This window comes from Podarcis muralis, chromosome W (genome assembly GCF_964188315.1).
Source record: "Podarcis muralis chromosome W, rPodMur119.hap1.1, whole genome shotgun sequence".
In the NCBI taxonomy this organism is placed as follows: Eukaryota; Metazoa; Chordata; class Lepidosauria; order Squamata; family Lacertidae; genus Podarcis; species Podarcis muralis.
The window spans coordinates 13634389-13650641 of record NC_135674.1 but is presented as its reverse complement, the minus strand read 5'-3'; the positions used below and the strand labels follow the sequence as shown (position 1 = coordinate 13650641).

Here is a 16253-nt window from a genome sequence, read left to right as displayed (position 1 = left end):
ACGACAAATAAGCTTTGTTTGGGCTTCTTTCACTTCGTTTCGTTATTTTGGGTGTGCATGCATATTCAATCAGTCAATGTAAAACACATGTTTTCTGTGGCAATATGCATAGAAAGAAGATGAATAAGCTTTGTTCAGTAGATTTATTGCTTGATTGTTCGGCGCCCAGCCACGCTTCCCCTGGGAGCCTCTGTAGCTTCTGTTTACGCAGTGTGGCTTTCGAGCGGTCGTAAAGCAATTAGCAGAATTACACAGCGGCGTGTGTTGAAAGAGCAGTAAACAAGTCCCACACATTTCTTCTGTCCTAATATCCCTTTATTTGCTCAAAAGTAGTGTGTTTACAATCAATCACAGCCATCAGATTCAAGCTGCATTTTCTCTGCATCCTTCTCTCTCAGTGCAGCGGCTGAACTGAGTGCTTTCGATTTCCACTCAGCTCACAGCATTCCAAGCTGCTTTCGTCACGTCCTGGTGTACTTCCCTTGTACGCGCCTCCTCTCAGGCTTGAGGCACAGAAGGTTAACCCTTCACTACACCCAACAAGCTTTGTTTGGGCTTAATTCACTTCGTTTCGTGTTTTTGGGGTGTGCATGCATATTCACTCAAAAAAAAGCAAAACGAAGTGAAATAAGCCCAAACAAAGCTTATTTGTCGTCTTTCTATGCATATTGACACAAAAAACAAGTGTTTAGCTTTCTTTGGGCTTATTTCACTTCCTTTTGCGGTTTTTTGAGTGAATATGTATGCACAAGCAAAAAACACGAAACGAAGTGAAATAAGTCCAAAGAAAGCTTATTTGTCGTCTTTCTATGCATATTGACACAAAAAAACAAGTGTTTAGCTTTCTTTGGGCTTATTTTACTTCCTTTTGCTTTTTTTGTGTGAATATGTATGCACAACCAAAAAACATGCAAAGCAGTGAAATAAGCCTGAAATAAGCTTATTCGTCTTCTTACTATGCATATTGACACAAAAAACAAGTGTTTTGCTTTCTTTGAGTGAATATGCATGCACACCCAAAACCCCCGAAATGAAGTTGGCGGAAATGACTGGCAGAATCCAAGACCAGGGAGAAGAATTGGTGGAAGAAGATTGGAAAAAATTTAAAGTATATTTACAGAAATACTGTAAAATTAATGAATGTTAGAAGGATGCTGGAAAGAAGTTATATGGCTTTAGCAGAAATGTTATAAAGAATTAAGTAAGTATAGATTGATAATGGGTAAAGGAGCAAAATGCAAAGTTAAATCGTGTTAAGACAAATTATGGAACTAAATTTGAGAAAGAGGGAAAGGACTTGCTGAAATAACTAATTGAACTAGAATACAAAAAAGGGAGGTGTGGGGAAGTCAAGGAAATAAGTAAATGAAAGATAAGGACATGAAAATACTGGTTCTTTTTTTTCTTTTTTCTTTTTTAAATGTTTTGCTTATTAAATGTTTTTGTTTTTTCTTTTTAATGTTTTGATGTACTGTGTGTGTTTTTTCTTAATGTGTTTTTTCTTTTTATTTACTTTTGTAACTGTGTAATCTTTTATTGTGTGTTTTTCTTTTTTTTCTGTATTTGTTAAACTCTAATAAATATTTTTTTTTTTAAAAAAAGTAAAACCCCTGAGGACACGTGTTTTTCTTGTGGCAGGTTGATCCCATGGACATAATGTTTGATTTGATCGTGAGTTTGCGGTGGCCCAATGTAAAAACCCTGGGGATCTTTTGCTTTAAAGAAACAAAGTATTTGAAACTGAAGGGACTTAGAAATTGAAAGTAACTTTCTTTGTTTGATACTTTTCTGAAAAATGGATACAAATAGAAACTGTGTCCCCTAGAGGGAGCCTGTCAGTTTGCGGTCTCAGCTTACATACGTGAGGCTTTGGACTGTGGGAACAGCCGTCTGACCTTGTTTTGAACAGGAATGTTTTGGCAGGAAGGTTTGGTGTCTGCCCTTGACAGGACTAATGCTCTTCTTGAGCAGCTGTCCAGGAAAATGAGCCTGATGAATGAAAAATTGAACTTTATGAGTGCTGTGGCCAGTGAATATGACTTAACAGGGAACAAGGATAAAGAAGTTACACAGCGACCAACTCAGGAATCCGGCTTGACAAAGCAAGTTCAAGGGCAGACGGAGAAGGAAGAGGCAGCAGTTATTTCTTATACAACACAAATGGTAAGACCCAAAGTTCTACAGGAACAAAAGCTATTGCCTTGGATGATGGAATTTGGAGAGTGCTGGGAAGCATATGAAGTTAAGGAAGTCTTCTACTCTAGTGGGACTCTGAAACAGGTGATCAACTACTTGTTTTTTTTTATAATATATTTATTAAGATTTTCACATAAAACATACATCAGAAATAACACAATTCATCATTGTCAATTTAACATCTCTCAGTTGTTGCATAGGACTCCCCCACACCTCCCGCATACACTTGCATCATTATTAAATTAATTTCAAACAAATTATCATTTTGCTCAAAGTCTTAGTTTTGATTAGCATATAATTCATCCTTAAATCTAATTTGGTGATAGACAATTGTTTTCTACTCTGGCATCCAGTTCAACACTCAGCCAAATTACAATATTTTTGTAAATAAATCTTAAATTTCTTCCAGTCTTCTTCCATCCTTTCTTCTCCCTGGTCTCGGATTCTGCCGGTCATCTCGGCTAGCTGCATATAGTCCATCAGCTGCATCTGCCATTCTTCCACAGTGGGTAGCTTCTGAGTTTTCCAGTTCTTGGCAATCAATATTCTTGCTGCTGTTGTTGCATACATAAAGAATGTTCTGTCCTTTTTTAACACACTCTGGTCGACGATACCCAAGAGAAAGGCCTCTGGTTTCTTAGTAAAGGTGTATTTAAACACCCTTTTTAATTCATTATATATTGTCTCCCAAAAGGCCTTCACTCCAGGGCAGGTCCACCAGAGGTGAAAAAATGTTCCTTCATTTTCCTTACATTTCCAACATTTACTATCAGACGAATGGTATATTTTAGCTAATTTAACAGGGGTCATGTACCATCTATACATCATTTTCATCACATTTTCCTTCAACGCATTACATGCAGTGAAGTTCAGCCCAGAGGTCCACAACCTTTCCCAATCTTCAAACATAATATTGTGCCCGATATCCTGAGCCCATTTTATCATTGTTGATTTTACCATTTCGTCTTGTGTGTTCCATTTCAGCAGCAAGTTATACATTTTTGAAAGTACTTTAGTCTTAGGTTCTAACAGTTCAGTTTCTAACTTTGACTTTTCCACTTGGAATCCTAACTTTTTGTCATTTTTAAACACTTCTTTAATCTGAGCATAGTGTAACCAGTCTCTCACTTTATCTCTCATCTTTTCTAAACTCTGCAATTTCCAGTTGTCCCCATCCTTTTCTATTATTTCCCAATATTTTGGCCAATTGGCCTCCATATTGACTCTTTTTCGAGCCTTGGCCTCCAGGGGTGACAGCCACCTCGGAGTTTTGTTCTCCAATAAGTCTTTGTATTTTGTCCAGACATTAAAAACTGATTTTCTGACAATATGATTCTTAAAGGCCTTATTTATCTTAGCTTTGTCATACCATAAATAAGCATGCCATCCAAACGCATTATTAAAACCTTCCAAGTCCAAGACATCCGTATCTTCAAGAAGTAACCAATCTTTTAGCCAGCAGAACGCTGCAGCTTCATAATACAACCTTAAGTCTGGCAGGGCAAAGCCCCCTCTTTCTTTCGCATCTGTTAGTATTTTGAATTTAATTCTGGGCTTTTTGCCCTGCCAGACAAATTTAGAAATATCTTTCTGCCACTTCCGAAAACACTCTGTCTTGTCTACAATCTGTAGTGTCTGAAACAAAAATAACATTTTTGGCAGTACATTCATCTTGATGGCAGCTATTCGGCCTAACAAAGAAAGTTTTAGTCTTGACCAACTATCCAAGTCTCTCTTAATTTCTAACCAACATTTTTCATAGTTATCTTTAAAAAGACTCAGATTTTTTGCTGTTATGTTTACCCCCAAATATTTGACTTTCTTAACCATGTTCAGTTCTGTCTCTTTCTGAAGCTGTTCCAACTCAGTATCTGTCAAGTTCTTCCCCAAAACCTTAGTTTTTTGCTTATTCAACTTAAATCCTGCCACTCGACCAAAGTTTTGAATCAGTTGTAATACTCTTTTCATACTAGATTCCGGCTCCTGTAATGTCAAGACTAGGTCATCTGCAAAAGCTTTAAGTTAGGTGATCAACTACTTGGACAAATACTTTTTGGACTATAAAGATGAGGATTGGGAGTGGAACTGGGGGGAAGGAGACAATCAGATGAAGAAAAATGGAAATCATTACTGGATGGAATCCTCCAGAGACCCACTCCCCCAGAAACTAACAATAGTCAAAGAACTGCGTAAGTACAAACAAGAACAAAAAAATCTGCAGAAGGGGCCTAGAAGAGACTTAAGAGCCTCGGACATCAGAACACCGGATTGATGGACTAAGTAATGGACAGAAAGGACTGATATGACCCGAAACCAGGATGAAGGGACGTTGGATGAAAATTATAAATTGTCTATGTTAATTTTGGAATTAATGTAATATTACTGAAATTTGAGGGATTTGCCGGAAAGGAACTAAATTGGCTTTAGTAGAAATGTTCTTAAGGAAAAATGTATGAATATGTTGTGTTTTTGAAATTTTAAGATTTTTAACATAAGATAAGGTTAAATGGAGTAAGGTAAATTGATTAATAGATTATTTTAAAAGAGGGAAAGGGTATGTTGTTTAATAAATAAGATAGAGTGTGATGATTAACTATATAAATTAAAATTGAGAAATATGGGAAGAATTTGCTGAAATAACGAACTAAACTAGAATACAAAAAGGGAGGTGTGAGGAGGTTCAAGAACTAAGCAAATGAAAAACTGTAAGTGGAGATTTGTATTTTTTCTTTTTATTTTATTTTCTATTTTTTCTTTTTTCGGCTAGGGTCGGAGTTCTTTTATGTATTGTTGAAATTTTGAATAAATATTATTTAAAAAAAAAAAAAACCCTGGGGATCCATGAGGATCCATATTTTGAAAAAATGTTTTTGGGCCATGGTGTTGCCAGGAAGCCATGGATCCAAGATTTTTCTGTGTGTAGGATGTGCCCATGGACATGACATGTGATTTGACGGTGAGTTAGGGGTGGTCCAATGCAAAAACCCTCGGGATCCATGGTTTGGAAGCATATTGTTGGCTGACGATGTTGACAGGAGCTGTGGACTTGTGTATTTTTTGGTACAGGTTGTGCCCATGGACATGATATGTGATTTGATGGTGAGTTTGGGGTGCGCCAATGTAAAAACCCTGAGGACCCATGAGGATCCATTGTTCTAAACCATGTTTTTTGGGTTTTTTAAAAATAACATCTTTATTGGTTTAAAATATAGTCATATAATACAGGCAAGTAAAACAGAATCAAGCACAAAAAAGAAGAAGAAGAAGAAAATAAAAAAGGAAAGAAAAACAAAAAAATAATTTAACAAAAACAAGAAAATATCAATTAAAAAAGCCAATTATTTATACAACATCATTTCTTTTCCAATAAAGTCTTTTATGAAAAACTTCCAATCGTTCTCATTATACTTTTTCTATTGTCTTGATTTTATCGCACAGTTTATTTTATACCTCCCCCCCATATATTCCTCTATGATATTTATTTATTGTACACATGTATCATTCAATTCCCCTTCATGGATCACTGCCTTGCCATGGCGAAGGGGCTTGAATAACTCAGAGAAGCTATGAGCTATGCCATGCAGGGCCACCCAATCTGGACAGGTCATAGTGGAGAGTTTTGACCAAACGTGATCCACCTGGAGCAGGAACTGGCAAGCCACTCCAGTATCCCTGCCAAGAAAACTCCATGGACAAAGGCAACAGGCATATAAAAGTTATGACGCTGGAAGATGAGCCCCTCAGGTCGGAAGGCGTCCAACATGCTACTGAGGAAGAGTGGAGGACAAGTACAAGTAGATTCAGAGCAGATGAAGCGGCTGGGCCAAAGCCGAAAGGATGCTCAGTTGCGGATATGCCTGGAAGCGAAAGGAAAGTCCAATGCTGTAAAGAAAAATATTGCATAGGAACCTGGAATGTAAGAACCATGAACCTTGGTAAGTTGGATGTGGTCAAAAATGAGATGGCAAGAGTAAATATTGACATCCTGGGCATCAGTGAACTAAAATGGACGGGAATGGGCGAATTCAGTTCGGATGACCATTACATCTACTACTGTGGGCAAGAATCCCGTAAAAGAAATGGAGTGACCCTCATAGTCAACAAAAGAGTGGCAAAAGCTGTACTGGGATGCAATCTCAAAAATGATAGAATGATCTCGATACGAATCCAAGGCAGACCTTTTAACATCACAGTAATCCAAGTTTATGCACCAACCACTGGTGCTGAAGAAACTGAAATTGACCAGTTCTATGAAAACTTACAACACCTTATAGAAATGACACCAAAGAAGGATGTTCTTCTCATTATAGGGCATTGGAATGCTAAAGTAGGGAGTCAAGAGATAAAAGGAACAACTGGCAAGTTTGGCCTTGGAGTTCAAAACGAAGCAGGGCAAAGGCTAATAGAGTTCTGCCAAGAGAACAAGCTGGTCATCACAAACACTCTTTTCCAACAAAACAAGAGACGACTCTACACATGGACATCACCAGATGGGCAGCATCGAAATCAGATTGATTATATTCTCTGCAGCCAAAGATGGAGAAGCTCTATAAAGTCAGCAAAAACAAGACTTGGAGCTGACTGTGGCTCAGATCATCAGCTTCTTATAGCAAAATTGAAGCTTAAATTGAAGAAAGTAGGAAAAACCACTGGGCCGGTAAGATACAATCTAAATCAAATTCCTTATGAATACACAGTGGAAGTGAGGAAGAGGTTTAAGGATTTAGATTTGGTGGACAGAGTGCCTGAAGAACTCTGTCTTCAGGATGGAGGCTCGTAACATTATACAGGAGGCAGCAACTAAAACCATCCCAACGAAAAGTAAATGAAAGAAAGCAAAGTGGCCTTACAATGCAAAAGGAAATGCAAGAAAGCAAAGTGAGGCCTTGCAAATAGCGGGGGAGAGAAAGCAAGCAAAATGCGAGGGAGATAGTGAAAGATACAGGAAATTGAATGCAGATTTCCAAAAAATAGCAAGGAGAGACAAGGAGGCATTCTTAAACGAGCAATGCAAACAAATAGAGGAAAACAATAGAATGGGAAAAACCAGAGATCTGTTCAAGAAAATTGGAGATATGAAAGGAACATTTCGTACAAAGATTACCATAATAAAAGACAAAAGTGGAAAGGACCTAACAGAAGCAGAAGACATCAAGAAGAGGTGGCAAGAATACACAGAGGAACTATACCAGAAAGAAATGGATGTCTTGTATACCCCAGGTAGTGTGGTTGCCGACCTTGAGCCAGACATCCTGGAGAGTGAAGTCAAATGGGCCTTAGAAAGCACTGCTAATAACAAGGCTAGTGGAAGTGATGATATTCCAGCTGAACTATTTAAAATTTTAAACGATGTTGCTGTGAAGGTGCTACACTCTATATGCCAGCAAATTTGGAAAACTCAGCAGTGGCCAGAGGATTGGAGAAGATCAGTCTACATCCCAATCCCAAAGAAGGGAAGTGCCAAAGAATGCTCCAACTACCGCACAATTGCACTCATTTCTCACGCTAGCAAGGTTATGCTTAAAATTCTACAAGGCAGGTTTAAGCAGTATGAGGACCGAGAACTCCCAGAAGTGCAAGCTGGATTTCAAAGGGGCAGAGGAACCAGAGACCAAATTGCAAACATGCGCTGGATTATGGAGAAAGCTAGAGAGTTCCAGAAAGACATATACTTTTGCTTCATTGACTATGCAAAAGCCTTTGACTGTGTCGACCACAGCAAACTATGGCAAGTTCTTAAAGAAATAGGAGTGCCTGATCACCTCATCTGTCTCCTGAGAAATCTCTATGTGGGACAAGAAGCTACAGTTAGAACTGGATATGGAACAACTGATTGGTTCAAAATTGGGAAAGGAGTACGGCAAGGCTGTATATTGTCTCCCTGCTTATTTAACTTATATGCAGAATTCATCATGCGAAAGGCTGGGCTGGATGAATCCCTAGCCGGAATTAAGATTGCTGGAAAAAATATCAACAACCTCAGATATGCAGATGACACAAGCTTGATGGCAGAAAGTGGGGAGGAATTAAAGAACCTTTTAATGAGGGTGAAAGAGGAGAGCACAAAATATGGTCTGAAGCTCAACATCAAAAAAACGAAGATCATGGCCACTGGTCCCATCACCTCCTGTAAGACTGGCAAAGATGTACAGAGTAGATAACAAATGCTGGAAATGTAAACTTAAAGAAGGCACATTCTTCCACCAGTGGTGGGAGTGTAAGAAAGTTAAAAGCTTCTGGGAAGAGATTTACAACGAGATGAAAAAGATATTGAGGTATACCTTTGTGAAGAGACCAGAGGCTTTCTTATTAGGTATTGTAGGGAAGGACATCAGAAGGAAAGATCATAAATTCTTCCAGTATGCTGTAACAGCTGCCAGAATGGTATTGGCTCAGAGGTGGAAGCAGGAGGAAATCCCAAAGGTAGAAGAATGGAGAGCAAAATTAATAGAGTATGCAGAATTGGATAAATTAACAGGGAAGATTAGATATAAAAAAGATCAAAAATTTATAAAGGACTGGGAGAAATTTGTGTGTTATCTGGAAAATAACTATGGTGTAAATACAACGCTGGTGGGGTTTAAAGAGGCTTTGTAAAGAACTAATGAATATTGTTTACCAGAAATATAGGAGGAAAGGAGGTGTAAATGGCAATAGGGAAGAATGAAATGTGTACTAAAAGAATAACTATGAAAGAATGTCAGCGACGTTGAAGGAAGTTGAAAATGGATATGATTTGTTGTAAAATGGATAAAATGTATAATGAGTTGGATTTAATAAAAGCATAAAAAAAAAATAAAGAACCTTTTAATGAGGGTGAAAGAGTAGAGGGCAAAATATGGTCTGAAGCTCAACATCAAAAAAAACGAAGATCACGACCACTGGTCCCATCACCTCCTGGCAAATAGAAGGGGAAGAAATGGAGGCAGTGAAAGATTTTACTTTCTTGGGCTCCGTGATCACGGCAGATGGTGACAGCAGTCACGAAATTAAAAGACGCCTGCTCCTTGGGAGAAAGGCGATGGCAAACCTAGACAGTATCTTAAAAAGCAGAGACATCACCTTGCCAACAAAGGTCTGTATAGTTAAAGCCATGGTTTTCCCAGTAGTGATGTATGGAAGTGAGAGCTGGACCATAAAGAAGGCTGATCGCCAAAGAATTGATGCTTTTGAATTATGGTGCTGGAGGAGACTCTTGAGAGTCCCATGGACTGCAAGAAGATCAAACCTCTCCATTCTTAAGGAAATCAGCCCTGAGTGCTCACTGGAAGGACTGTCAGCATTGCCCTTGAGCCAGTGCACCAACTGGACTCATGCACCTCAACCCCGACTGGGCTAGGCGAGCTGGGTAGCACTGCCAGAGACCTCCTTTCTCACAGGAACAGGTCACAGTGCTGTGGACTCACAGCTTAGAGCTGAGAGCACCGGATTCACTGTCTCAATAATACAGTCGTTGCGCAGCAGAGTTTTGCAGAGTCTTGCAGTGTATAAACCACTCGGAGAGCAGCTCTGTAAAATATTTCCACAGCCTGGAAATTCAAATGACCATAAACACGGTGGTAATAATGAATACATCGGTCATGCATCTTCTCATTCTTATTAACAGACAAATTGCAACACTCTTTCTCAGTTGCTTCTGCAGTACCTGTACCTGTAACAAAAGGCAATTGGTATAAACCATTTACACATTTTGCATATAGAATGAGCTTGCCATCTCTAAGAATTTCACAGCGAGATTTAGCAAACACCACCTTAAACCCTTGACGATCAAGCTGGGAAACACTCAACAAATTGTCCTGAATATCAGGCGCATACAGGACATTCTTAATTGTTACATTCAGGCTCTTTAAGAACACAGTTCCCTTAGCCAAACTTGTGAGAACAGTCCCATCTGCTTGATTAATTGCTTTCTCTTGCTTCTCAAGCTGAACAAAGAGATCCTTATCATTGGTCATGTGATTGGTACAGCCAGAGTCGACCACGAAGAAACTCCGCCCACGTTGACTGGAACAGCGAGAGATCAAGGCCTTTGAAGTAGCAGGTGCTTGGGGATTTCTTCCTCCTCCCCCTCTGCCTCCGAAGTTTCCCTTCTTTTTTGAAGATTTCTTGCACTGGAAACTCAAATGGCCTTGTGCTCCACACGAAAAGCACCGCTTCAATTTCAAAGCTTTAACAGCAGCAGTTTCACTTTCACTTTCCCCTGCTGAAGACTCAGGCACATTTTCAAGCACATTTTTAACAGCACCATTGTCCCGGCTTTCTCTAACAGCCTGTCTGCGATCCCACTCATTCAAGAGCACGCTAGACACATAATCTTCTGTTAGCCGGTCTGAAGGCATTGTAGAAATCTGGGCAGCTACTCCATCATAAGACTCATCTAGGCTATTGATCATTATCATTGCAAACACAGCCTCTGAAATAGCCAGGTCTCGCTGAACAAGGTCCTGTCTGAGACGCTTTAACTGAGATAGATGGCTAGGCAAATCACCACCTTTCTCCAACTGCAGCCTGCACAGCTTCTTGAAGAAAATCACACTGGAACCAGCATTTTGCCTCAAATGCATATCTCTCAACTTATGCCAAACAGCTCGTGCAGTCTCTTGACCCTCTAAGTTCACCAGCAAGTGGTCTGAAACACTCAAAACAATTGTCCCTCGGGCTTTCATGTCTGCAGCATGCCACTCAGCCCAATCATCATCATCCTTCTCGGGAGGGTCATCTTCTATCGTGTGAAATAGCTTCTCCCTCTGTAAAAGCGCTTTCATCTTTACTTGCCAAACTGCGTAGGTTTCAGGCGTGAGGAGAGGAAAGGACAGAGCCATCTGGCCAGAATGTGCACAGGCCATGTCTGCTATTACTTAGAGCAAGACACTTCCCTCGTGCAACACAGATAAAGCCTTGACTCCTTCAGCCACTCTCTCTCCCACTCAGAGCGCAATTAACAGGCAAACAGGGATGCTATCTTCTTCTCTTGGCAGTCAGCAACATACCTCCATAAATCAAGCAGCAGCAACAGCAACAGCGGCAGCTTGAACACTCTGCTCCAAAACAGCTCTGCTTCTGGGCACCGCAACTCAGTCCAGCATGCAGCGTCCATTCCACCGTCCGGCAATCAGCAACAGAAACCTCTGGCGACTGGGACGACTGGGACGACTGGAACAACGACTGGTCAGACGACTGGAACAACGACTGGGCCCATAACCGATGTCAGCATCGCCCTTGAGCCAGTGCACCAACTGGACTCATGCACCTCAATCCCGACTGGGCTAGGCGAGCTGGGTAGCACTGCCAGAGACCTCCTTTCTCACAGAAACAGGTCACAGTGCTGTGGACTCACAGCTTAGAGCTGAGAGCACCGGATTCACTGTCTCAATAATACAGTCGTTGCGCAGCAGAGTTTTGCAGAGTCTTGCAGAGTATAAACCACTCGGAGAGCAGCTCTGTAAAATATCTTCCTTTTATTCTGTAACTACAACTATGATACAAAACTATATACAGAGCTGAATATTCTAAGCATAAATCAATGCTACACTGAGAGTCTGCAGCTGCTCTTAGCAGCAACCTTATCTCTAGGATCTTTAACACACACTCTCTCTCTGATACACTGACTGACTGACTCTCTCACACACACACAGATTGATGTGGTGCTGGGCAGAATAAGTAGATAGCAGGACACACCTCCTCCTCTCTGGAGAGTCAGCAGAGACCATCAGGAGATCATCAGGAGATTCTTGGGTATGGGAGGGGTGAAATCTCCTCAAGGACAGATCGTGAAGCTGAGGCTCCAATACTTTGGCCACCTCATGAGAAGAGAAGACTCCCTGGAAAAGACCCTGATGCTGGGAAAGATGGAGGGCACAAGGAGAAGGGGACGACAGAGGACGAGATGGTTGGACAGCGTTCTCGAAGCTACAAACATGAGTCTGACCAAACTGCGGGAGGCAGTGGAAGACAGGAGTGCCTGGCGTGCTCTGGTCCATGGGGTCACGAAGAGTCGGACACGACTAAACGACTAAACAACAACAAAATCATTCAATTCTGATAGGATGATATAATTTTTACAATATATTCTTATATATTCCTTAAATAATTTCCATTCTCTGTATACTTTTTGATTCATGGCTCCCCTGACTTTTCCAGTCAGCTTTGCTAATTGGAAATACTCTATCATGAGTGTTTGCCAGTCTATTATTGTTGGTGTTGTTTCGCATTTCCAACTTCTGGCTACAAGTATTCTTGCAGCCGTGGCTGCTTACATAAACAGAGGTCTTGTGTTTTGCTTAATTTCTATTGGCAATATTCCTAGATGGAAAATCTCCAGCCTTTTTTTGATGGTAAATTTAAATAATTTGTTAAATTCGTCAAATATGTTATTCCAAAACTCGCTTATAACCATGCAGGCCCACCACATTTGGTAGTAGGACCCTATTTCCTTTTTGCATCGCCAACATATTGGTGAACTTCCCTTGTACATTTTAGCCAGTTTTGCCGGGGTATGATGCCATCTGTAGAGCATCTTCATGGTATTATCCCTCAAGTTATAGCATGATGTAAATTTGATATCTTGGCGCCACAGTCTTTCCCACTGCTCCATATAGATGTTATATACAAAGTCTTGCGCCCACCTTATCATGGATGTTTTAACCTGCTCCTCTTTCACTTCCCACTCTAAAAGATATTCATACATGCTTGATATATACTTTCCCTTATTATATATTAAATCTCTTTCAAAGATGGAAGTTTCTTTGGCAAGACCTTCTTTCCTGTCTGTACACAATTTTTGAATTAGTTGGAAATATTGTATCCAGTCAGACAAGTGGTGTCTAATTTCATCATATATTTTTCAAAGTTGGTTTATCTTTGTCTGGTTCTAATAATATCCGATAGATGGGTCACTCTCCCTTCATGTTTTTCCTTTTAACTGCTGTTGCTTTCGCTGGGGATGTCCACAGAGTATCTTTGGTTCCAAAATTCCTCTATATTTACTCCATATCTTATAGAGTGATCTCCTTATTACGTGGCTTAAAAATCCTTTGTGGACCTTCACCTTTTTGTATATTAGATAGGCATGCCAATCAAACCGGTTGCTGTGCCCCTTAGGATCCAGCATGTCTGTGTCTTTTAATGTAATCCATTTTTTTAACCATACTAGTCCAGCTGTATCATGGTATAATTCCAAATCCAGTAGTCCAGATCCTCCTCTTTCCCTTTTGTCTATCAATAAAGGTAAAGGTAAAGGGACCCCTGACCATTAGGTCCAGTCGTGACCGACTCTGGGGTTGCGGCGCTCATCTCGCTTTATTGGCTTCCGGGTCATGTGGCCAGCATGACTAAGCCGCTTCTGGCGAACCAGAGCAGCACACGGAAACGCCGTTTACCTTCCCGCCGGAGCGGTACCTATTTATCTACTCGCACTTTGACGTGCTTTCGAACTGCTAGGTGGGCAGGAGCTGGGACCGAACAACAGGAGTTCACCCCGTTGCAGGGATTCGAACCTTCTGATCAGCAAGTCCTAGGCTCTGTGGTTTAACCCACAGCACCACCTGCTGATGTTTAATTCTCGGTTTATTTCCATTCCAGACAAATCTGACTAATTCCTTTTTCCACTCCTGGAAACATTTAATTCCTCCCAAAATTGGTAAAGTTTGAAACAAAAAGAGCATATTGGGGAGGATGTTCATTTTTATTACCGAGATTCTTCCCAAAAGGGAGAGGTGTAGTTTAGTCCAGCTTTCCATATCTTTTTTATGTCTTTCTATATTTTAATATAATTATCTTCGTAGAGATTTATATTTTTATTTGAAATCCAAATTCCCAGGTATTTAACCTTATTTTTAATTTCCAAACCTGTTTTTTCCTGTAATTCAGTTTTCTCTTCCTGTGTTAAATTTTTGGTCAGTAATTTTGTTTTCTGGTAGTTTATTTTCAGGTCCATTAGCTTCCCATATTTTATAATTAGGTCAATAGCTGCTGGAATGCTTTGGTTCAGATCCTGCATTGTTGTTATTATTATATCATCTGCGAACGCTCTAATTTTATATGCTTTCTCTCCAATTATAATTCCTTTTATTTTTTATTTTTTCCTGATGTTATGCAACAGTGGTTCCAGAGCTAATATAAATAACAGGGGTGACAAAGGGCACCCCGTCTGGTTCCTTTAGTTATAGGGATGTTATCTGTTAGATTTCCATTTATTATTAGCCTTGATTTTTGATGTTCATATATTGCCTCTATTCCTTTTCGAAATTTTATTCCTAGATCCATTACCTCCAATTGTTTATTCATATAATACCACAAAACATTGTCGAATGCCTTTTCTGCATTGAGTAGTAAAAGGGCAGCTTTTTTATCGTTTTTTGCTTCTAAGTATTCTATAATATCCACAATATTTCTGGTATTGGTAGAAATTTGTCTTCCCGGGAGAAATCCTGACTGATTTGGATGTATTATTTCATTTAATCTTTATTATCACTATTCTCCCTTTGGGGTCCAAAAATAACAACTCTGGCTCTAACACAGGTCTAACATAAATCACTACTGCTCTTTTTTTTTACATTGTCTGCAGCAATGAATTCTTTTCCTAGTTTGGGGTTAATTAATACTCTTCTATGTTCTCTTGTGACATGTATTTCCTGGAGGCAAGTAATAACATTCTTTTGTTTGGTCAAAATGTGTGCTATTTTATTTCTTTTTTTATCATTTAGTCCATTAACATTCCAAGACAATATTTTTAAGTTCATCTTTATTCGTTAAAATATGTTATAACACAAAGTTTATTTACAATTTTTATTTTTGGCAATTCAATTTGTTGTTTTTTGTGAGGTATTTACTCACTCCCCGAGCCATGGTCTGAGTTTGTGTTTTTCAAATTCTTTGGGCTGGACTCTTTTTCTGTAAAATGTCTATCGCCCCCTAATTCATTTTCGTATGTTCTGTAAAAAATTTCTGCGTCTTCCACTGTTTCCAATCTTCTTCTTTTCCCTTTAAAATTGAAGGAGATTCCTTCCAGAAACGCCCATTTAAAAAATATGGATTTCATTTTTAGGACTTTTGTGAGGAATTGCTATTTTTCTCTCTTTTTCAGCAAACGAGGAGGGATCTCTTTCAAAATTACGATTTCCTCTCCTTCAATTTTGAACAATTTTTTCCTTCTTTGCAGTAGTATCCTATTCCTTAGTATATTTGATGTAAACATAATTAGACAGTCCCCCCTCATCTTTGCTTTCCTAGAATTTACTCTAAATATACTTTCTGTATTTTCAGCAATTTCATTTTCTTTTATTTCTAACCAATTGGCTAGTTCTTTTATAATAGTGTTTTGTACATTCTCTTTCGGGTTCTTTCGGACACCACGTATCCTCAGAGTTCTTTCTTTAGTTTGCATTTGAAGAATGGATAATGCATCCCAGGTTGCTTCCTGGGTGACTTTAAAAGCATCATTTTCCTTTTTAACCTTATCCCATTCTTTTTTACTTTTTCTTAAATCTTTGGGTTATTTCTTATAAAATTCTTCTAAATGTTGTGTTTTTGTTTTAAGTTCCTGAACTGTTTTTGTTAGTTCTTTCTTTTCCTCTGCAAATTCTTTTACTTGTCCTTTTAATTCCATTAATGATTTAGTATTCTCATCTATTCCCCATCTTATCTAATTTGTCATCTAGTCCTTTTACTTTACTTTACTGTTCATTTCCAGCTTAAGGTCATTAAATTCTTTCTTCATTTCCCCTATATTGTTCTTCAAACTTAATATAAGATCTCTCAGATCCATTTCTTGTTCGAGGCCAGAATTCATTCTGCCTTGCTGATTATAAGTAGGACCAGTATTGTATTTTTTGTTTGATGACATGTGGTCTTCTTCTTTTTTGGATCATCTTTTGGATCTTATAAAGTTTTGAGTTTAAGTTTGAGTCTTTGGTTGTCTATTTTCCTTCTAAATGATGTTGTTGTGTTGTTTAGTCATTTAGTCGTGTCCGACTCTTTGTGACCCCATGGACCAGAGCACGCCAGGCACTCCTGTCTTCCACTGCCTCCCGCAGTTTGGTCAGACTCATGTTTGTAGC

At 39.3% G+C, this 16253-nt stretch overlaps 1 pseudogene; it reads right to left on the bottom strand.

The window, feature by feature from the left end:
* Positions 1–15022: 15022 nt before the first annotated feature.
* On the bottom strand, positions 15023–16039 carry LOC144326299 (uncharacterized; annotated as a pseudogene).
* Between the last annotated feature and the right edge of the window lie 214 nt (positions 16040–16253).